Here is a 24,793-nt window from a genome sequence, read left to right on the forward strand (position 1 = left end):
AAGGACTACATAAATGTTTCAGGCAGCTGAGATCAGATTAATAACTTTTAAAAAGTTTTTTAAAAGTATTAATGCTCTGGTGGATGGAATGATGTGGTTTTAGTATAAGTGCCTATGATATGATTTTGCACCACATATGAATATATAAGTTACGGTGTGATGGGAGTTGGTAAATGTCAAGAGAAAAAGATTTACTAAAAATATAAAAAAATAAAAATTATGAAAAAGCAAGTTGATTATTCAAGTTAGATTATTGTTTTGAGGGTCTGATAATGGAACATTGAGCGATATATAACAAAGTTTCTGTAACTGGAAGGTTATTTCATTTACTTTATAGAATAGTATGTGGAACATTAAGCTTTTTATCCTTCATAAGATAAGGGATAAAAGGGGGAAAGGAGCATTGGAAAAAGTGTTGGAGTAGGAGTCAGGAAACTAAGGCACAATCTTGGTGTAGCCTATGACCTTGAATATAGTGCTTCACCTTTTTATTCCTTCTGTGGGGACTTGTACCTGTTATAAGTGCATTTGGCTACAAACAACAGGGAATCAGACATATACTGGCTATGAACAAATACATATTTATTTTTCTCACATTACAACAAGTCTGGAAGTAAGTAGCCCAAATCTAATGCAGTGGCTTAAAAATGTCATTAGTGCCCCAGGCTCAATCCTGCTCTCCTTAGCAAGTTGGCTTATAGCTTTATGCTCTGCCCTCCAGGCATCATGTTGCATTCAAGACAGGTAAACCAGTACCAGGAGAAAAGCTTTTTGCACCCTGTTATCAGGAAGGCAAAAGATTCCCCAGAATAAATGCACCACCAGCAGAAATCTGTTTAGGGATGGCCAGAACTGGGTCACATGGAGACTCACAGATTAAAGGGAGAACAGAAAACAGAATTGCCATGACTGACTTCAACAAAACTTCATCCAACACCTGGCTCAGATAGGTATATTACTGCTCTTACAAAATGTAAAGAAAGGGACAATGGATGTTAAATGGCCAGCTAACAGTTGCAACCACAAGGATCCAGCATACCCTAAAGAGGCAGGAGACTTTAAATGAGGAGGACTCAGAGTTAAACTCAATGGTAAGGGCACAGCCCTTCAGATTTCCAAGTCTACGAAACATGTCTGATACCAACTGCAATGAGTTTGTCAAACAGCAAGTCTAACAGTAAAGCAAGTCCGCCAAAAGACTGCCCTGATTTCAGGCACCAGCTACAAGTTCAGGAGTCACCAGGGCCGCCCTCATTTCAGACCAGCTAGCTATATATTCAAAGTCCCTACAAACTCCTTTGGGGTCAATAATATGCTAGAATGACTTACAGAACTCAAAAAAACACTGTACTTAAAATTATAGTCATATTACAATACAGGATGAGTATCCCTGATCCCAAATGCTTGGGACCAGAAGTGTTTCAGAGTGAAGGATTTTTTCAGATTTTAAAATATTTGTATATACACAATGAGATATCAATGAGATATCTTGGGGAATGGAACCCAATTCTAAACACAAAATTCACTTATGTTTCATGTATACCTTATATACATAGCCTGATGAAAATTGTATACAATATTTTTAACAAATTTGTGCATGAAACATGAGGACAGGTGTGGAATTCTTCACTTGTTGCGACACATCAGTGCCCAAAAAGTTTTAGATTTTGGAGCATTTTGGATTTGGGACTTTTGGATTAGGGATTTTTCTATCTGAAAAGATAGAAAATTACACCCAGACAAAGAAAGAGATACATGGGGCAAAGCCAAGGAGGGGTTTGAATACAGAGCTTCCAGTCACCGTCTCCATATGAAATCCAGGATGCCATTACCTTGCCCCAGCTATGAGGTGTGACACAACTCAAAGGTTACTGCCAACCAGGAAGCTCACCTTAGCCTTGGTGTCCAGAGTTCTCACTGGGGCCCAGTCATGTACTGTCCATGTGGCTGATCTATAGTCTCCAGCACCCCCCAGAGGTTCTGGATAATACCTATAGTTTCTAGTTCCTCCAGAGGTTGAAACTGATCTCGAGTATCCGTAAGCCCCCATCTTATATCACATCACACTGTCTGGTGACCAAAGCCCTGAGGCAAACAAAGACACTCCTATCCAGCATTACAGGAGCCTAGACACCACCTCCCAGAGGGCAAAAACCACACCTCTCTTTGGGTAAGCTAATTCTTCACAAAGGGAATTGAAAAGAAGGTATGATTCAGCTCTTATATAATTCTGGCATCCAAATGTACCACCCACCAATTCATAGTGTGAGGTTCCTGCTTAATGTGGAAGAAACACACCTCTCCACATCCCCCATACATATTTTTTTCAACTTGGAACTTTTCCTCCCATTGACATATTCCTCTGTGGTGCAATCAAACATCTTCCAACGCCACCAGCCTGAAGGAGTAGGAAGGATTCTTAGCACCAAAAAACAAATGTTATTTCACCAGAGTGTTTCTGCATTAAGCCAAACCCACTCAAGGTCAGGATGCATCCTTATCCTTCACTTTCCTTTGCCTCACCGTGCCCCTGGCCATTCCTCAGCATTCAGCTTCATATCTTGGGTTCTCCTGCTCCGCCTCCAAGAGCTGGGCACACAAGCTGCTGGAAATGAACCCTCTCTAGCTCAGGAAGCTGAGCTATTACCTGGACTGGCTCAGTCCCACCATAGCAGCCCATCCCTCACCTTCTCAATACCATATAAAGTTGCTGTGCAACAGATGTTGTCTGCTGTTGTCGTTGCTGCTGCTACTAATACTACTAGAACCTTCCACCTTGAGAGCAGCCATGTTTCAATAGATCAGTGGTCATTTTATTTCCCACATGGCCAGCCTGCGTGATCAATGTATATCTGCACATTAAATCTCCAGGAAATCCCTTAGTGGGAGGCAGAAAGACCTGTGGGTTACATTATTTTGTTGGGATACCTACAAAAAAAGTTGCATTTAGTAAAACTGCTACAAAGAAGTAAAATGATTTGGTAAAAGTCAAAGAGGCAGTGAGTGCCCAAGGCAGGACAGAAATCAAGGTCTTCTTTATTTCTTTCCCCTGTTTTACCTAGGCTACTTGCCAAAAAGAATCTGATCCAGCAAACTTTGCCGCATGAAATTTTCTGCATGCCAAGGCTTCTGAAGCTTCTTATCAACAATCTCTAAATGAAAATTTCCACTGCCGGTGTGTAATCCAGGACCAAGGAGGGAAACCCCTCCCTTTGTGATGCTGGGACTCTAAACCTTTCTCTACTTCAATGACCTAGTAAATTTATTAATCTAATCTCTTAAATGTTAAACTCCTGAACCTTTTCCATTTCATAAAGTCACTGGGTCCAGCTTCACCAGTCTACTTCTGCTCATGATAGAATTACAGAGTTTCAAATCACTTAAAGAATCTAGCCCCAGTTGTACAGATAAGAAAAAGGAAATGGAGAGAGATGCAACAGCCATTCCAAATGGGGGACAGAGCCAAAAACGGAGCCTAGATCTGTTTTTTCCCTGCTCCTGTCTTCTATGGGTAGGTTTTTGTTTTCTCCATGGGAAAGGAGATAAAAAATAGAAGATAGAAGAAGATAGAAGTCAAGCTTACCAGAGACTTCCCACCCACCTCCTCTCTCACTATCACCCAGTATCCATTCTGTATTTCTGCTCTAATAAATGCTTAAATATTTTAGTTTCCAGAAGCCCTGCATCTCAGTATGAACACATGATTAAGTTCTGACCATGAGAAGTAAGTGGAAATAGTTTGTTATTTCTAGGATGGCTTTTTAAAAGAGAAGGAGTGAGCCCTTTCCCCACCTTTTCTCTTTCCTGCTGCCTGGAATGCATATGTATGGTTGGAGCTCTAGCAGCCATCATGGACAATGAGGTGACAGTGGAAATGGAACATTAAGACAGAAAGAACCTGGGGTCTGACACTGAGAGATGCCATACCATCCTTGGACTGCCTGTCCAGACATGTGTGTGTGTGTGTGTGTGTGTGTGTGTGTGTGTGTGTAAGAAATATATTTTTGTCTTAAATCTGAAATGAAATTGCTCTTCTTTGAGTTTTCTGTCAAATGCAAATAAACCTATCCAACTAAATTTCTAGAAGTAGGGTAAATCTAAAAGGACTTGAGGTCTTTTGTTTTATTTATCTTTTGCTCCTTAACTGATAGTTAATACCTCTGTTCAGAAATATATTTGATCCAGTTTAGTCCTGTCTCTCATTTTATGTTATTTATCATCTATAATCCATATGTACTCTTACATGACTTTATATTAATATTTATTGCTTCCTGCATATGTCTTGACTATACAAATATGTTGTAATCTCCTCCAAATTAGGGTCCAGTCACTTCTTAGAATCACTTATAATTTCTAACTCATTACTGAGAACACATGAACTTCTCAGTAAATACTTAGAGAATTGTATTAAATGAATTATTAATGTTTGTTATCAATGTAAGTTATTTACAACAGTTAAAAACATCAATGTGTGTGTGTGTGTGTGTGTATGTGTATGTGTGTATGTAACGCCCAAACTTGTGAAGCAGGTGTTAGTATCCCTCCTTTGCAAAGAAGGAAACAGAATCAAAGAGGTTCTCCCAATCTAATTTCAGCCTCAAATACTATTACTATTAAAGGCTCATCATTTCATTTCCCTTTTAATGTATGTATGAGGTTATTCAAAAATAGAAATATTCTGAGGAAAAACTACTTCGAAAATATTCTTCTTCTTTGATCAAATAAATAGCTGTACTAGACCTACCTTGCAATATTATACTCTCCATAATATTTTTATAGGTTTTTAGTTTTAAGTCTCAACTTTCAACTCTAGTCTTTGATTATCTGTAGTAGTATTATATTTCTTTCCATTTTTTAATTTGTTATTAATCTACTTAACTTACCACCAACTCAACGTTAACCATACCAGGTGGTTCTAATCTCAAAAGTAAACATTCTTCCTGTCTCTTTGCATTACTATCCACTAAGGGAATAGGAGAAAGCAGATGGAATATGCAAGTTAATCTCAGATAATGAGGTAATTTTGTGTAGTGCATACATATTCAGAGAAAAAAAAACAATTAACTAAATTTATTATCCTTTAGATGAAAGTCTGAGCACTTGGGAGGGGGAGGAGTGGTAGAGTTGAAAGCACGCACTCTGGACTTCGGGGTCTAAAATGCAGTGTGTCCAGAAACTTACTTTTCTTTTAAAAACAGCCTGTGGCTGTTTCATATAGCTAAGAATAAAAAACAAGCTACACACGTTCTCTTCCAGAAGTAAAGTATCTCAGACCCAGAAACCTGAGTCAATTCTATGACAACAATATAGTAGGTAGAAATTGCATGGTGATTTCTAAAATTTCAATATGCCTAAGTTGGTATTCATTTTCCCATAGCCTTGAATGTCTTTTGGGAGTAGAGAGAGAAGACTTGATATCACTGAATTTTTTGTACCACGTAAAAAATAGTGGCCTCTCATGGTTGCCTGGCTCCTCGCTGGTGCCTTGTAAGTGTTGGAAAGTGGTGCATTTTGCAGAGGGCTTTGGTGATGCCTTTTTCTAAGAAGTTCAGTTGAGAAAGGGGCGAAAGAGAGGAAGTAGCATCTAGAAGATGGGAATGAAGTGGCATGCACTCACAAGATGTTTTATTTAGTTTTTCACTATCAAGAGGTTTCAGGATGTGCATTGGAGGGCATAGGCCAACTGCCGTAACAACTGCCAAATCTCAGTAACTGAACCCAAACACTTTCTCATTTTTTGCTAGAATATACTAAGGATTGGCATAGCTGGTCAGTTCTGCAGTTGTTCAGGGATCCAGGCTCCTTCAATCTGGTACCGTACCATCCCCCAGGGCCCACAGACTTCCACTGCATCTGCAGCACACAAAAAAAGATGGAGACAATGCAGGATTGCACAGGATGTTTTATAGGCTTGGCCCACTTGTCACTTAATTGATTCTGTCCACTCGCCCATTTGCCAGATCTTAGTCATAAAGCACACTTAACTGTAAGACAGCCTGGAAAATGTGATCTACCTGTGTGCCCAGGAGTAAAGGGGAAAAGTTTTAGTGAATAGCTAGCCAGCCTCTGTCACAGAATAATTATAAGCTGGAAAGAAGTTGCATTTTCAGTATACAGAAAAAGGTGAAGATAAGTAAGCAAAAATATGCTGTTTGATTGAATTGGCAGGAGATGAGATAGAAGGCATTAGTGGTGATGTTGCCTCTGCACAAGAGGTAGAAAAATTTTATTCTCTGAGACAAGGGAGTAGGCAATGTAACTGCTGATAGGTTTCCAATACAGGACACTACAACCATGACCTTGCATTCTAATCTTGGGATTCATGAGACAGATGACAGATTCAAAAGCGAGATCACCATGTAGACTTGTGCATTTTGTAGATTGTACAAATGTGCCCTGCCAAAACACCAGGAAGGGTTGGAATCAGCCAACAGTCAGCTGTCTAAGTAGTACCCTCTGGGGACTGTCTGGGAGATCATTGGAAGGGACGTTGGAGAAGAGTTCTGGAGTCCCCAGAGCTGAGTCCTCACATTATAACTTGGCTATTTTATTTGAAATAATCATTCTTCCCAGTAGATTAGACAAACATGGAACATTTCTGTCATGTTCCAGGGCTTTAAAGACTTACTGTAAGGAAGCTGTTTGTTCTTCTTAGAGCATTACCTTCATTGCTTGTTACTGCTAAGAGCTTGCAGCTACATCAGTTTTGCTTGCACTAGAAAATTCTCAGTGCTGGAAGCAAGGAGTAGTAGGTCTAACTTTGCCCCCAACCCACTGGATAACCTTGAAAGACTTTTCACATCTTTGGCCCCGAAATGTCTCAGCAATAAAATGCCCGCATTTTCTTGGTACTGATGATTCCTTGAGTATATGATTACCAATTTCCCCTTCAGTTCTGACATTTCTTGATTCTAGGGTACATAGCAAGCACAGAAGTTTAGACAAGGATATTTGCATGTGAGAATTTAGGAGACCTAGAAATGTACAACCTTGCATTTATCAGTTTTTATGAAGATAAACAAAATTATTTATTTAGAACATAAAAGCAAGACATCTTTTTAAACTTGGGTAAACTATTAATACTTAGTAGCACTGATACAAAGCAGATAAGTAGTAAAATAAATTTACAACACAAAATTTAATGTGTGTTCATGTATATTTTAGAAAAGTGCTTGTCTCATAGCAAATGCATTATAGGTGTATATTGTTATTGTCATTGTTACTATCATTAACACTTTTTCCTCACTGCAACCAATATTATAAATTGTCTAACTGTAATAAAAAATTCTTCGAAACTGAAGTTGCATTTTAGTGGAGTTTGGGATGAGTTTCTACTTTCCTTAATTTTGTGGCAGCTTTGCCCTCTCAAAGGATACTAGTGAGCTTTTACTGAAATATTTTTTTCCTCTGAGAAAACCAGTTGGAATGACTAAGAATATTATTAATAAATGGCATGGATTTCCAAGCAAGATATTCTCTTTAAGCTTTTAATCATACAGTGTATAGCATTTTGTTGAGTTTTTTTGAAACTTGTTTCTAGTCCTTGGATTTCTTCCTTGGTCACCTTTATCTTCTCGTTTCTTATTCCTTAATAGTCTTAATCAAGTCTTTAGTACTTGAATGTGTTGTTAAACATCTTTGGTGGATACCATTTTATCCCTGATTATACGATCAAAACATATCATCCAATATTTATTGTATCACCATTACTTAGATATTTGATTCCTATGCAGAGAACAATTTTTAAGCTACCTTATTTTAGATAAGAATGTCAGATTTTTGAAAAGTCTTTAACAATAGCAAAAATCTAAAAAACACGCTTAGATCTTAGCATATCAGAAAAGCACATGAGGGCAGTATTCTGAATCAGAATGGTGGTAGGCTTAAATATGAGTGAATGATAAAAATGTCCATCTGACATAACCAAATTGACTGTGATAGAATGAAACGTGGGTTAATAAGATGTTAAGAGTTAGAAACAAACTACGAGAGCAAATAGTAAGAAACTTCTTTTTACATAAGGAAAGTGAGAGAGCCTAAGTGACTACCCAAAGACAACATGGCTGTTTAGTGGCAGACTTCAAGTTAAGGGACCCCTGACTACCAGTCAGGGTTTCTTTCTATTTTATCTCCAAGAAAACTTGCAGAATTCCATGGCTGCATTCCAGTCCCAGTTCCACCTAACAATGTGTCCCAGGCACAATCAAGGACCTCTTCTAGCCCTTCATGCCATCTATAAAATGATAAGTCTGGACCAGACAGGGGCTTAGATCTTTTTAGACTGCAATTGTTCTGATTTCCTGCCGTGGTTCATTTTCCTTAGCAATAGAAGCCAGATCTTTTTCCTGGGCACAATTTAAACTCGTAATTTTGGAACTATAACTATGGATATGAGGCTCTTAATCATCAAAGCATTTTTCTTAAACACTTAAGCTGATGCAATTTTCAGAAATTCAGAAAACAAATTTTGCAATCACTTTTCCCAGTGATTAAAAAAAAAAGGTAAAAAGGACAGATATGAGAGGCATAATTATATGGTACATTTAGTCAACAACTGTACCAGCAAAATGTCAAAGAATAAGGGCACCCATCAGGCATTTCAACTGTACCATGACTCACTGTGTTATGGATTTGCCTCCAGAGATCTATGTTTATTAGGAGAGTAACAGTAAAACCTAGTTAAGAGCATGTCCTCTGGTCACTGGCCTAGATTCCAGTTCCGACTCTTCCACATGCAAACTGCATGATTTTGAGAAAATTATTTCTCTAAACTTCAGTTTCCTCATGTGCAAAAGAGGAATAAGTACAGTCCTTATTTCATGGTGTTTAAGAGAATAAACAGCAATAATATATTTAGATACATTTACTATCATGCTTAACCACTAATAAACACGTAATAAATGTCCTTTGTGAATAATTAGTTCCTATGCTATATAGGCTGTTAAATAATTTGGTCATCTCCTCCTATCTATAATAAAGAGTGATTGGTAAGGAAGACAACATCACCAAGCAAAGAAACACCTCCCCCAGGGTCAGCTCACTGAGGGCTCAGTAAGTAGTGGCTGGATGAACCAATGGTTGGATAGCCAGTTAACAGACCAAGGTAACACTAAGGAATGTTTCAAAACAATACTCTTTTAGGATCTGACATTACATAGATAATCTGCCTGCTGCCTTCCTTCCTAATATACATACTCTAACTTTTCATTCTTTTCCCTTCCCTTCTATTACAGGGCTGATGGGGAAAAAAAATAAGCATATGTATTGAGAATAAAGAATATTTTAGCAATTTAGATCTCACACCTGATTTTCATTGCTACTCCATAAAACTCATAATAAATCTCCCCCCCAAAATTTTTTTGCTTAGTTGCTTTAAAATTACTTTAAACCTATCCTTTATTTTTTCCTTACCAAAGTATAAGACTACACTGTTAGTCAAATTAAGCAAAATTATCTTTTGCATTAATTGCAAGGCACCTACTGCCATTAGTAGACAAAGCCAATTCTTTGTGTTCTTTTATAGTATTTCTTTACATGCCTTGCCATTTGGTTACCATAAAAATGGTTGTGCAACTCATCGTAAAACTTTTATTAATGAATCACATACATTATATCAGGCAATGAAACATAAGGTAAGAAACATGGCTGTACCTTCTGAATCTTCTACCTTAAAATACAGGACACAAAAATGACATGATGCGCTGAGTGATATACAAATCTAATTTGTATAATAGACTTATATTTCAAGTAAGTGAAATATATACCCAGACAATGAATGAAAGACTGTTATAGTATGTATATGCTTCAGTTTTCAAAGTCACAGTTGCCATCCAATTTATTGGGAAAATCTCAGAGAAGCATTAGGGGATGGAGAAGCATAGGAATAGACAGTTATTGAACATACTGCACTTTAACTTTGTGCATGACATCATGCTCTGGGAATTTTGCACATATTATCATATATCAATCCCATCTTAAGTCTCATGAAGTGAGTGTACTTCTCTCCCTCAGTTCAGAAGTAATTTCCTCACAGGTCACACAGCTAGTCATAAGCTAAGATAGAACTGCAAAGTCTCTGTGCTTTCCACTATATCATGTTTCTAGGATAAAGTAAAATTCAATCTTTTATGGGTATTTTCTTCTTACCAGCATATAGCTCAGCTACTTGTCACTGAATTACCACATCTGGAGCTATTTCATCTTTTTGCTTACATTTTCCTTTTATACACTGTTATAAAAGCTGCATTCCAGGAGGAAACACAGGCTTTTATTCAGACATGAAAATAGGCTAATGGCAATGACAGGGATGACTGTGAAAGGGGAAGAAAAGAAAGTGATATTGCCAAATCTATATTAGGAGTTACAGTCTTCATTAGAAAAGAACTTTGGCATGTCACATTGTGAAATAGCATATGATAGAGGATACAATGTGGTGCTATGATGGATTCCATTTACCATATGGTGTGTTAATATATCTTATTTCCTTGGGGAATGCACTAAGGATGAAAGGAGAATGGAATCCTTCAAAAGTGTATTGAATAATCATCTGAGTCTGGATTTTGATTATACCAACATGAACAATGACTCAATGAGAATAATGAAATACCAGACTTTCTGAATGCATGCCGCACCATTCTCTAGCTATTGACTTTAGTCAAATATGAATTCTTTCAACAGGATGGAATCTCCAAGGATTATTCTGTGGATCCCTGGGACAACTTAGAAGTAACCAATGCCAAATTGTTACTTTATTTGTGAATTGCTGTTTTTACCCTTATAACACAATAAAGCTACACATTTTCACTGGTAATCAGAGGGATAAGTAATGAAAAGAAAAATCACTCTATATGGAAGAATTCAACAACATTATCCAGACTATATTAAAAATGATAACTATGGAGCATTCACCTACTCAGAGGTTAGATACAAAACATACTGATTTAACCATGATGCTTAAAACTGAGCACAAATAAGGTATTGGAATAGGAGAGTCTAAACACTTGTGAGAACTGAACAAAGCACTTGAAAATATTTTAATATAGAAGATTTCTACTTATCTGTTTATCCATCTATAGTGTGCAATAATGAGAATGTACATTTTTTTAGTAAACTATTATCAAGCATGCAAGCTAAGGTATTAAAAATGTAATATAAGGACACCATGGGGAGATTAAAGTAATATGAGGATATCTTTAAAGAATCTTTCACAAATCCCACTGTTTTTAAAACTTGTCTTCTTAATTTCAATAAAAAAGTTTTGTTTTGATCAAAATATTTAAGCTTAAGAGTCTCACTGCTTTATGAACGTCTAGGGTTAAGACAATGAAGCAATATTTACCAGAGTTGCAGGAATTGCTATGGTAAGTAGACTGTTTCTCCTTCATCTTCACTAGTCAGTGATGCCCTTAGTTGGGAAATGTTCATTCACTGTAACTTCATGGAGGAATGAGCATTCTAGGTATGCCATTTCTCTGTTCAGGATGCCATTTAGGAATAATTGTCCACTTGTGGAAGAACTGATTTACTCCTTACTATGTGCCAACTTCCTGCAATGGAATATTTTATTTAGTTTTCACAATAACCCTAAGAGGTAGGTAACGTTATATCTGTTTTACAGATGAAATCTAGCAAAGTGAAAAGGCTTGGAGAAGTAAGGAAGTGTGCCCTTGAGTCCAGCCAGTGTTCAGTTCTGGATCTCTGTGATTCTAGAATCTGTCCCTTAAAACTAAACCACCTGGCTATAAATTGTAGATCACTGTACATTGTAGAATAATAAAATATACCTCCTGCCAGAATTACTAACTATATAAGCTATTTATATATATAAATGCAAATGCAAATACTAGTTTTTAAAATTCTGTTTATATACCTCAAAGTAAATTGCAAATTGAGTTTAGAGATGGGTTATGTGATCAAAGGAATTTTCATTTAAACATCTTATTTTGTATCCTTTTATAAATTATAAACACAGACCAACAAAGTGTTCTTTGTTGCCAAAAATGTCACCTTTTTTTCTAATAAAAATGTATGTATATTTTTACCTTCTCAACTAAAACCATATCATCTTGATGCAAAGTAATAAAATATTTGGCCACAGAATGGAAATTACTCTACCTGATTGAAATTTTATGTTTGTTATATATTACTTAATATCTAAATTGCTTGACTCTAAAAGTTTTAGTAGAACAGAGAAGCATTATGTCTTGTATTTCAAGAATAAACTAGTATTTGGCAGGACACAGAGCAGCCCTAGTTCATTCTTTCTGCTCTTTAGAAGGCAGAATGTAAAAGTGGAGAACCCTATTTTCTAGCCCCAGTTCTGCCCTAGATTACCATGGTGATCATGGACCACACCCATCCCACAGCCCCTAGATGTATGTTGCTCTTCCTTGGTAGCTGGTATGAGAGACCCAGGGCATATGTTGGCTTCTTTAACTTACCCAAAACAAATGGACATTATATACTTTTCTGTTCCACATAAACAATCATCATTGGCTTGACTGGAGACCAAGAAGAAGTGTTTATTGAAATCACATCCTAGGAAAGGGAGAATCAAGTCTATTTGCTGCAATCACTTTAACAGTAGTTTTATATACAGTCTAAACCTTTGCAAACTATAAGATTGCACCTACATTGCCCATTCAAAGAATGTCAGGGAGAATCCCACAATGCATTCAATCATTTTTTTTTTTCTGCATTTCATTTTTCCTACTTCAGAATGTAAATCTTTCTTTTGGACTGGTGGGCTTACCAAGTCATTCACTGATCCAAGTGGTGTTAAGAGGAGTAATACTGAGTTCTGGTTAAAAATGGATGGTCTCTAATTTTTCACATTGTGTCTTATCTCTGAAAAGGAATGAAGACAGTATGTGATACTGTGAACAAAATAAGTCTCAGGTTATCAGAGAAACTGCCTTTAAAGCTCATTTTGAAAACATATGGTTTAGATAAAATAACATGGATAGAAAACTAAAAGAAAAATCAAGTTGACAACAGATTCAGAGAATTTTGAAGCCAATTGTGATTTTAAGAATAATGCAATCCAGTCTCCTTATTTGCATAACATAAGGTTTGGTAAAGTCATAGGATTTGCTAACTGGGCCATATAACTAATTAATTCCAGTGTTGAAAGTACAGCCCACATTTCTAGGCTTCAAGCACACTTGAGCATGGATGGAATGGGAGTAAAAGGGATTATGAAGTAAGGAAGGATGGACATTTCTTTTTTTTTTTTTTTTCCTTTTTTTTTTTATTTCGGCATATTATGGGGGTACAGATTTTAAGGTTTCAATAAATGCCCATTTCCCCCCTCCCCCCAAAAGTCTGAGTCTCCATCATGATCATCCCCTAGATGGTGTGCATCTCACTCATTATGTATGTATATACCTGCCCCCCTCCTCCCTCCCACCTGCCCAATACCCTATTACTGTAGTACCTATGTGTCCACTTAGGTGCTACTCAGTTAATACCAGTTAGCTGGAGAATATATCTGGTGCTTGTTTTTCCATTCTTGGGATACTTCACTTAGTAGTATGGGTTCCAGCTCTAACCAGGAAAATATAAGATGTGCTATATCACCATTGTTTCTTAGAGCTGAATAGTACTCCATGGTATACATATACCACATTTTATTAATCCATTCTTGGATTGATGGGCACTTGGGCTGTTTCCACAGCCTTGCAATTATGAATTGTGCTGCTATAAACATTCGAGTGCAGGTGTCTTTTTTGTAGAGTGTCATTGGATCATTTGGGTAGATGCCCAGCAATGGGATTGCTGGATCAAATGGTAGATTCACTTGTATCGCTTTAAGGTATCTCCATATTGCTTTCCACAGAGGTTGAACTAGTTTGCAGTCCCACCAGCAGTGTAGGAGTGTTCCTCTCTCTCCGCAACCACGCCAGCATTTATTGTTTGGAGATTTTTTGATAAAGGCCATTCTCACTGGGGTTAAGTGATATCTCATTGTGGTTTTGATTTGCATTTCCCTGATGATTAGAGATGTTGAGCATTTCTTCATATGTTTGTTGGCCATTCTTCTGTCTTCTTTAGAAAAATTTCTGTTCAAGTCCTTTGCCCACTTTTTAATGGGGTTATTTGATTTTTTCTTCCTAATTTTCATGAGTTCTAAGTATATTCTAGTTATCAGTCCCTTATCGGATGCATAGGATGCAAAAATTTTCTCCCATTCAGTAGGTTGTCTGTTTACTTTCATGACTATTTCTTTGGCTGTGCAGAAGCTTTGTAGTTTGATCGTGTCCCATTTATTTATTTTTGTTGCTGCTGTGATTGCCTTTGGGGACTTCTTCATAAACTCTTTGCCCAGGCCAATGTCTAGGAGAGTGTTTCCAACTTTTTCCTCTAGAGTTCTAATAGTTTCATACCTTAGGTTTAAGTCTGTTATCCAGCGTGAGTTGGTTTTTGTGAGAGGTGAAAGGTGTGGGTCCTGTTTTAGCCTTCTACAGGTGGCTATCCAGTTTTCCCAACACCATTTATTGAAGAGGGATTCTTTTCCCCAGCGTATGTTTTTGTCTGGTTTGTCAAAGATTAGATGGCTATATGAGGATGGTTTTATATCAGGATTCTCACATCTGTTCCACTGGTCAATATTCCTATTTTTGTGCCAATACCATATTGTTTTAATTACTACAGCTTTGTAGTATAGTTTGATATCTGGCATATTAATGCCTCCCATTTTGTTTTTGTTGCCCAGAATTGCTCTTGATATTCGAGGTCTTCTTTGGTTCCATACGAAGCGTAAAAGTATTTTTTCTATACCTGTGAAGAATGCTGATGGGATTTTAATAGGTATTGCATTGAATCTGTTGATCAGTTTGGGTAGTATAGACATTTTGATGATATTGAGTCTGCCGATCCACGAGCATGGTATGGATTTCCATCTGTTTACATCCTCTGCTATTTCCTTCCTCAGTGTTTCATAGTTCTCCCTGTAGAGGTCTTTTACGTCCTTGGTTAAGTATATTCCTAGGTACTTTAATTTCTTTGTTGCTATTGTGAAGGGAATTGAGTCTTTGATTTGGTTCTCAATGAGATTGTTGTTGGCGTATATGAATGCCTCTGATTTCTGTGTATTGATTTTGTATCCTGAGACTTTACTAAATTCATTGATCAGTTCCAGGAGTTTCTTGGTTGAATCCTTGGGGTTTTCTAGATGGACATTTCTATGCTGTGGTGAGTCATCCATAAATCCTTTCCTAAGCAGTACTAGTGGTTATGTCCTCTTGGAGTGAGAAGGAAATTGTATTTAAATACAATAAAATTGATCTCTTCTAGTAACATGCTCTCCAACAGCAATTTTTGAATATTGGACCATGAACCACCATCTGAATCACCTGGGTTTAAAGGTTAGAGATTCTAATACCTCATTCAATCTTACTGAATCAGAATCTCTAGGAAATAGTGCAAAGAATCTGCATGTTAGCAAGCTCTTTGGTGATTCATATGGACATAGGTTTGTAAAAGCACTGTGAAGGAGTTGAATTTTAAAGGGGAATGATGATCCCCTCCTTGCATAGGATGTGAATATATCTCATTTTTAAAGCTGATGAAAGTGTGGTTATATTTAATTGATATTAGGACAATGACTCTGGTGATTAGGAAACTGTATTTTAAAACTTTAAAAAAAAATAAGAAATAGAATTAATCTGCAAGACTGTGGATAATAATACCTGATTATTTTTCAAATGATGTTCAAATGAATGTAATCCTCTGATTTAAATATAGGAGTTGTCTTTTATTATGCATGGAATTTTTATTTAGTTTTGATAATCCAAGGCCATCTCAAGGATGTATTAAGCTCTTTGTAGCATTTGAACAAAGGGATCATTCTCAAAGTTTTGTATTTTAAGTAAACTGGAATGACAGTGACAGTGATGAGTAAATTGAACTTTGAAAAAAATATCTATTCTCAGTATCTATGCATGTTTTGATTAATGTTTTATTTTTGTGGGATGTTATTGTTTGCTTTTTAATTAACAACTTTACTTTTTTAGAGCAATTTTAGGTTCATAGCAAAATTAGGAGGAAGGTATAGAGATTTTCCCATATACCCTTTGCCCCCACACATGCATAGCCTCCCCCATTATCAACAATGCCCGAGAGAGTGCTACATTTGTTACAGTGGATGAACCTACATTGAAACATTACTATTACTCAAAGTCCATAGTTTCATTACAGTGCACTCTTGGTGTTGTACATTCGACGGGTTTGGACAGGTGTTTAATAACATATATTGACTATCATAGTATCATTTAGAGTAGTTTCACTGCCCTAAAAATCATCTGCTTCTCCTATTCATCCCTGCTCCTCCCCTACCCTGGTAACCACAGATCTTTTTATTGTCGCCATAGTTTTGCTCTTCCAGAATGTCATACAGTAGGAATCATACCGTATGGAGCATTTTGCTATATCAGCTTCTTTTGCTTAGTAATATGCATTTAAGTTTCCTCCATACCTTTTTGTGGCTTGATAACTCATTTCTTTTTAGCACTAAATAATATTCCGTTGTCTGGATGTACCACAGTTCATCCTTCACCTACTAAAGGGCATCTTGGTTGCTTTAAAATTTTGTCAATTCTGAGTAAAGCTGCTGTAAGCATCCATGTGCAAGTTTTTGTGTGAACATAACTTTTCAGCTCCTTGGGTAATTACCAAGGAATACAATTACTGATAAATACCCAAGAACACCATTGTTCGTATGGTAAGAGTACATTTAGTTTAGTTTTTAAAAATGCCAAACTGTTTTCCAAAATTCCTTTACCATTTTACAGCCCCACCAGCAATGAATGAGATTTCCTGTTGCTTCACATCTTCCTCAGCATGTGATGTTGTCAGTTTTCTAGATTTGGGCCATTCTAATAGGTATGTAATAGTCTCTCATTGATGGAATATGCATTTCTCCGATGACATATGATATGGAACATCTTTTCATTTGCTTATTTGCCCTTGAATATCTTCTTTAATGAGGCATGTCTTAAGGTCTTTGGCCCATAGTTTAATTGTGTCATCTGTTTTTTTCTTCTTGTGTTTTAAGAGTTCTTTGTATATTTTAGATGATAGTCTTTTATCAGATGCATCTTTTGGAAATATTTTTTTCCAGTCTGTGTCTTGCCTTCTCATTCTCTTGGCATTGTCTTTCACAGAGCAGAAGTTTTAAACTTTCATGAAGTCCAGCTTATCAATTATTTATTTCATGAATCATATCTTTGGTGTCGTATCTAAAAAGTCATTGTCATAGCCAAGATCATCTAGATTTTCTTTTATGTTATCTTCTAGGAGTTTTACAGTTTTGTGGTTTACAATTAGGTCTATAATCCATCCTGAGTTAATTTTTAGGAAAAATTTAAAGCCTTTCTCCAGATTCTTTTTTTTTTTTTTTTTTTTTTTTTGCATGTGGATGTCCGGTTCTAGCGCCATTTGTTGAAAAGATTATCTTTGCTCCATTTGTGTTGTGATTATTCCTTTGTCAAAGATCAGTTGACTATATTTACGTGGGTCTCTATTCTGTACTACTGATCTGTTTGTGTGTTCTTTCACTAATACACATTATCTTGCTACTGTGAAAGAATAAGTCAGTTAGGGTCAAACACCCAGCTTTGTTCTCCTTTAACATTGTGTTGGTTATTCTAGGTCTTTTGCCTCTCCATATAAACATTACAATCATTTTGTCCATATTAATGAAATAACTTGCTGCGGTTTTGATTGAGTTTGCATTGATTCTATAAATCAATTTGGGAGGACTGACATTTTTGACAATATTGTATCTTCCTATCCATTAACATGTCTCTTTCTATGTGTCTCATTCTTCTTCGATTTGTTTCATTAGAGATTTTTGGATTTCCTCATATAGACCTTGCACATATTTTATTATATTTATATCTACATATTTTATTTTGAGTGGTACCAATGTAAATAGCATTGTGTTTTAATTTAATTCTTTTATTTCAAAATATTAAAGGGTACAAATTTTTTTGGTTACATGGATCACCTTTGTAATGCTTCAGTCAAAGTTATAAGTGTGCCCATCACCCAGATAGTGTACATTGTACCTGTTAGGTATGATTTCACCCCTCCCCTCCTCCTTCTCAAATGCTTTTTTTGCATCTATTGTTATGATCATATGATTTTTCTTTTTTAGTCTGTTGATATGATGGCTTATGTTAATTGATTTTTGAATTTTGAATCAACGTTGCATACCTAGGATAAATCCCAATTGTCCATGGAGTAATTCTTTTTACACATTGTTGGATTTGATTTGCTAATTTTTTGGAGTACATTTTTACATCTATTTTCATGAGAGATATTGGTTTGTAGTTTTCTTTTCTTATAACGTCTTTGTCTGGTTTTTGTATTAGGGTAATTCTGGCCTCATAGAACAAGTTAGGAACAATTTTCTCTGCTTCTGTCTTCTAAAAGAGATTGTAGAGATTCGGTATAACTTTTCCTTAAATGTTTGGTAGAATTCATCAGTGGATCAATCTGGGCCTGGTGCTTTCTGTTTTGGAAGGTTATTAATTATTGATTCAATTTCTTTAACAGTAGAGGTTTATTTCTACTTTTTTGAGTTTTGGCAGCTTGTGTCTTTCAAGGAATGGGTCCATTTCATCTATATTATCAAATTTGTAGGCATAGAGTTACACAGTATTGTAGTATTTTTAATAATGCTAAATGCTTTTACGGTTTCATGTGTTTACACTTTATCTGCCTCCAAGATATTGTAGTGGTTAATAAAAAAGTATTACAATTTTTAATGTAATGAAAGATATTTTATATTAGATAAAAAGATATTTTGAATACTCTGAGCATTATATTTAGCTTTGTGTTTCTTAGCAGTTAAGTCAAAAAATTAATGCAAAAATTTGCATATCGTTATTCAAAGCCATGTTCTTTAGTTTTTTTCTTTAGTTCTTTAGAAAGATTTTAATCGGTGTTCTGAAAACAAAGGGTTATATAATAGAATAGGCTTGGAAAATGTGGCTGTTAAATCTTTTTGTTGGAGACTTTCAGTACACATTAGCAAATCAAAGTCTTGAAGACATCCTATGGTAAAAAGAAATCTGTTCGATTTTTGAATCTTGGTTCAATTGTTAAACAAATTTAGTTTCACAGGCATAGATTTTTTTTTTATTTTCACGCATAATAACATCCTCCACAATAATTTTCTTTGAAAACTATTTTGGAAACTGTTAAGTTATATAATTCTCATTCTGGTAAAAGGAAGATTCTATCTTCAAGAGATATATTTCTTCCAGGTATCACATTCTAAAAGAAATTCACCACAGGGTGAAAGGGGATTTTTACAAGGGATATTAAACAGCACATCAGATGGCAACTTAAACAGAAAACACCGAAGAGTTCTTTACATAACCATTTATTGAATCTGTCTTCATTGAATGTCTCTGCATTCACATTAAAACATAATTCTATATAGACAGCTGCATAGTGGGGGAATCTCATGTAGTTCAGAAGTGCACCTCTCCAATCATCTAACTGGACATGAGGCTGGAACTCATACCACCTAGAAAGAGCATTTCCTTTAACTCTTTTTATTTAATATTACTTATGGCAGCCAGGTGTTTGATAGGCCTGGAGAGAGCAAATAGGAGATTATACCCTGGGAGTGTTCTATGTTTCTGATTAAAGGGTAACATGCAGACAAAGGCAGGATTGGCATTTAATTAGGAAAGAAGAGAAATCTTGCTTGAGTCCTGCATATAGCATCTCAGCCCCCCAGAAGCATGCTGCAGTTTCCTCTGGAAGCACATAGGCTCTGATCAGGTGCCCGGATTATAGCTCAAGTTATAAACTGAAATTCCAAGCTATGCAACAAGATCTTTTAACTTGGACTTTTCAAAGGTCAGGAGTAACTAGCAGTTCTAATCAACCATAAGAATTATAATACTACTCCTGAGGCAGTTTTGAATTTAAGCAAGTTTTCTTTGCAGTATACATGCCAGCATGAATTAGCCAAAACATGCAACTTCAGAGAACTGAAAATAATTGACAGGCTGAATAAAATAATTTAGACCCTTGAAATTTTAGGAAATTACAACTATGGAGACAATAGGCAAAAAGAAAGAAGAGAAAGAAAAGAATCCGAAATAAGAGTAGAAATTACACAACTTTTGAAAAACAAACAAAAGGGTACCATAATCTAGTTGTATCAGAATAATAAGTAACAAGAAAGAAAAGGTCTTTTATACTGATGCAGTTTTAAAACAGTATGGAATCTAAGTCTTGACCATTAACACATTATATTATTTTGAAGTCAATAATAAGCATAAATGCAAATAGTAGAAACAGAAGTAAAGGGAAAAACAGAATAAGCAAAATGAAGGTCATTCCATTTACCATATTAATACATATAGGCAATTAGTATAATGTTCTTTCCTTCTCTAAATGTCTGCTTGCTAGCAAGTCCCTTCACTTTAATAACATTCCATGGGAAATATGCAAATGCTATCTGCTCAGAAATATTTCTAAATAAGTAACTTTGTTGTGTCTATTCAAGTTTTAAATTATAGGATATAAACCTCTACTTTTTAAAATTATTGACATTTTTAGCTTTATGGGAAGACTCTTCCAGAAAACATTTTTCAAAATTTGGGATATGGAGTGAACAGATGCTTTGCTTCCTTTCTTGGTTTATTGAAGATTAACTATTCCAGTACATTAAATTTGTCACAAACTGTAAGCATATAAAATGAAACAAGGCTTTCTCATTTTAGCCATGTCTCATCAACCAAAGATCGGAATTCATGAATATTTAAGTAAAGGCCGTATGTCTGTGTGCATATCTGGTACACATATGCCTGTTGAGGTCACTGCCTCCACTTTGCACAGAGCGCTTCATTTGTCTGGAACTGGGTCTTTTGTTGTAATGCTGCCCTTGATGTGATCATTGTGTAGGTGGGCTGGCTCAGTTTTACAACGAACACCTCCATATGTTTTATTCTTAAGGTCACAGCCAAGGTGTCAAAAGGAACCCTATTGTTGAAGAGACCCAGTAGGTTGGGGGAAGATGATAGTGTATGGATGCCTTAGGTTAGAGGAAAAGAATGCTGCTAGTTGCCCTGTTAATTAGAAATAATGAGGGAAAGCAAATTAAATCCTGCTGCCTCCTTGCCCCAATTCAAAGAGACATTGATCAATTGAAGCTTCTATAAGTTCCCTCTCGAATGATCCCAAGTCCTTACTCAAGTTTCTGCTAAGAATTTCTTCTGCATGTTCAATTTCTGCTGTGTCCAAAGGTGATCTGTAAGTCAAAAAGATGTGCTGAGATAAGGCAGGTGTGAGGTGAGATGAGGAGATTTTCTTCTAGTCTGGAAAGACACAGATTTATTCTGAAAATAATTTCAGAAGAAAAATAAAAGCCCTTTTAACTAAAAAAATACAATATCATATTTTACAGAGATATACTTTGGGTGTTACTTGGTTATCCCAGGAAACTGCTTCTGATTTCCACTAAATGAAATGAAACATAAAAGGTAAAAACTTTTTTAAAACTATTTAGAAGATTATTGAATTTTGTTTGACACCAGAGATGACAGCAAATGTGATTAATTGCCACTCATAATTGCAGTTTCATTCCAGTGGTTATTGCTTGTCAGTATCAATTAATAGCTCAATGCAAACCTCATTCATTCCAGAATATTAAAGAATGATGGCTTGTGGGAATTATGCTAAACTAGCACTTTCAATTAGATTTTTGAATTTTATAGAGTACTGAATAATGGTTTATGAGTTTATAATAGTAAGTACCAGTGAGTTATTGTTGAATTATAATTACTATAATTATGTATGTTTATCTGGAGAATTGTAATTAGTATTGTCTTCATGTTTAAAAATAGAACTATTGTACTTAATTTTTGCTTAATGTATAGGTTCTGTAGTTTATTATATAAGGGAATATGCTATAAAAATAATCTGTTCCAATAATCTGGAAGATTGTATACTGAGTACAACTATTGTATTACTGTGGGACAGAGATTAAAGGTAAACAACCTAACAAGGTGCAGTTTAAGAGAAGAAGCTTCTGCGTGTCCTGTGCATAGTCTGAATTCTATGTTCAAGTTTTCTTTTTTTGTGTGTGCAAATAATCTGCCACATGAATTATAAAAAGAGGGATATGTAAAAGAGTAAAAATATGTGATGCAGTACAGATTCTCAGTTGAGAAGATTGGAATTTGAACTTCAGTTTGTTTCAAGAATCTTTTTGAATTTGCTTTCACAATTATTTTTTTTATAGAATTTTACTTTCCATCAATCCTCAGCATATAAGAAAGCATATAAATTTCAATCTCAATGTCATAAAATACAAGCTTTGCATTTGCCCAGAACTATAATACTATAAAGAAAACAGTCTTCCAAGGGCAGTTAGCATTCAAATAATACCTTCAAAAAGTAGCAGGGAATTCAGCAATCCAATCCTCAATTTAAAATTCAAAACTAAAATCTGATAAAATTGTTAACCCAAAATATTCAGAATAAATTGAAGCCAACTAAATCTAAGTTCATTTTTTCATAACATAATTGTACCAGTAGCATTCAACTAAAAAGAAAAAAATTGACTATTTGTTCAAATTAAGTGAATATTGAAAGAAGTTCTGGTTATTTGGGAATGTGAAGATCACCTAGTTGATCCATTCGACAATGTGATAACTGTACATTAACATGTTTCGAGAAAAAATGAATTGCCTAAGTCACAGGCTGTAATTTCATTTTTTCTAGGTTGCTGTCTTCATCAATTAGATTTATTTAATTGCTCAAGTTTTCTCACAATTTTATATATTGAGCTCAATTTGTGCCATATTTTATTTTATGTTATTGTTTCTTCATTAATGAATTAAGAAACTTTATCAATGTCAATATATATGCAAGAAGTGTGTAGAGCATAAAATTAAAATATGAATGAATTTAAAGCAGAATGACACAGTAATGTTCTCCCTCTAACTCAAGATTTCTTCCACAAATGCTGCTTGAGACAACATTAATCATTCTGGCAACACTGATGGCTCAGATTGAGCTCTTCTGTCAAATAAAACTTCATTTAAGGGCAGTTAAACCATGTTTCCCCTAAGAACCTATGCTTATGTATTTGTTTTTTAAAACCTGAATGCAGAATTTATGCATAGTGTCAGTAGAATTAGATGGCATGTACTCTGTTCACACCTTCTCTCTACTTACTGCCTGTAAGACCTATAGAAAGTAGCTTTACTTGTCTTTACCTTGGTTTTCTCTTCTGTAAAATGGGAATGATAGGACCTATTTCCTATCCCTGTTTTAAGGATTATATACCTGTTTTAAGGATTAAATAATACTCATAATCATGTAGATGAACACCTGAACACAGTAATGCCTAAAATAAAACATTATTATTGCTTTTATTCTTTTTATATGAGGGATTGAATTGTCGAATGCTGACTTTACAGTCTTGGCTCAAGCCTTGCTATGGACTTTCCCTGGCCACAGATGCATTCCTGCTGATTTCAGTCCATCATTACAGCCAGTCAATTTACTTTAGGACTTTAGTGCTATTTTACAGTTTTTAGCTCTGTGAGATCTGTAAATATGACAGGATTGCCTTCCACATCTTCATACGAGTCATTCATAATAATGTTCATCAAGACATGGCTGGGTACAGAGCTCTTTGGCACACCAGCAGGGTCTCCCTGCCAGGGTGAAACTGATCCACTAATCGCACACTCTTTATACAGTGGTTCAACCAGCTTTGCATCTGCTTAACCAAATTATCATTCAGCTCACACGTCTCTATCTTGTGTTTGAGAATATCATGACAGATATTTGCAATGGCTTTCTGAAATACATTTTTATAAAACTAACAATGCCTATCTCCCATCAGCTCGTAATTGAAGTTTTACATAGGCAATCTGTAGGCTTAGTCAATTATCTCACTCATTGCAGAATATATCTGTATCTTCCACATACAAAGAACAAAAGAGGGTGAACCAGTGGGATAAACTATCATCATTATTATAACCCGACATTCATGGCTTTCCGAAGTGTCTTAAAAACAGGAGTTCACGTTTTCAGTTTCCAAGGTAGATATGAAACATATCTGTTTAGGCAAAATCTTTTGTTTTGCAGTTGCCTCTTCAGCCATGTATAATTATCTCTAAATAATCCTATACTTTTAATAAAGCTCATAAATAAAAATGGATACACGCAGTACACAATAAAATAAGTTAGGACTATGGTTCTGAAACTTCCAATTTAGTAAGTTTTGATGGGGCCCTGGAATCTGGTTTTAATTCCAGGTGATTTTGCAAGTGGTCCATAGGCCTCTTTATTTAAACATTAAATTAAGGATTATATTTACATTTCAGTGAAATCGTTTCCTTTTCACTGAAATGTAAATATAAATATATCAAAATTTACTGTATGAATTCAGCTCTAAGAAACAATGCTGATATAGCACATCTTATATTTTCCTGGTTAGAGCTGGAACCCATACTACTAAATGAAGTATTCCAAGAATGGAAAAACAAGCACTCCCCAGCAAACTAGTATTAACTGAGCAGCACCTAAGTGGACACATAGATACTATAGTAATAGGGTATTGGGCAGGTGGGTATATACATACATACATAATGAGTGAGATGCGTACCATCTGGGGGATGGTCACGCTGGAAGCTCAGACTTGTGGGGGGTACCTTAAAATTTGTTATAGGGGTACCTTAAAATTTGTACCCCTATAATATTCTGAAATAATAAAAAAAAATTTTCCCAATCACATAAATATTGTAGAGAAAGA

At 35.6% G+C, this 24,793-nt stretch overlaps 1 protein-coding gene across 4 annotated transcripts in view; it reads left to right on the plus strand.

The window, feature by feature from the left end:
* The window catches only part of B3GALT1 (beta-1,3-galactosyltransferase 1), a 492,457-nt gene that overhangs the window by 207,162 nt on the left and 260,502 nt on the right, over positions 1-24,793 (plus strand). Inside the window, exon 3 of one of the 4 annotated variants that reach the window (XR_012920562.1) lies at positions 21,431-21,506. The exons of the other annotated variants lie outside the window; for them this stretch is intronic. The gene's annotated coding sequence lies outside the window, so the exon portion shown is untranslated. The remainder of the gene's footprint in view (positions 1-21,430; positions 21,507-24,793) is intronic. 4 annotated transcript variants of the gene reach the window in all.

Source organism: Microcebus murinus, chromosome 8 (assembly GCF_040939455.1).
Source record: "Microcebus murinus isolate Inina chromosome 8, M.murinus_Inina_mat1.0, whole genome shotgun sequence".
In the NCBI taxonomy this organism is placed as follows: domain Eukaryota; kingdom Metazoa; phylum Chordata; class Mammalia; order Primates; family Cheirogaleidae; genus Microcebus; species Microcebus murinus.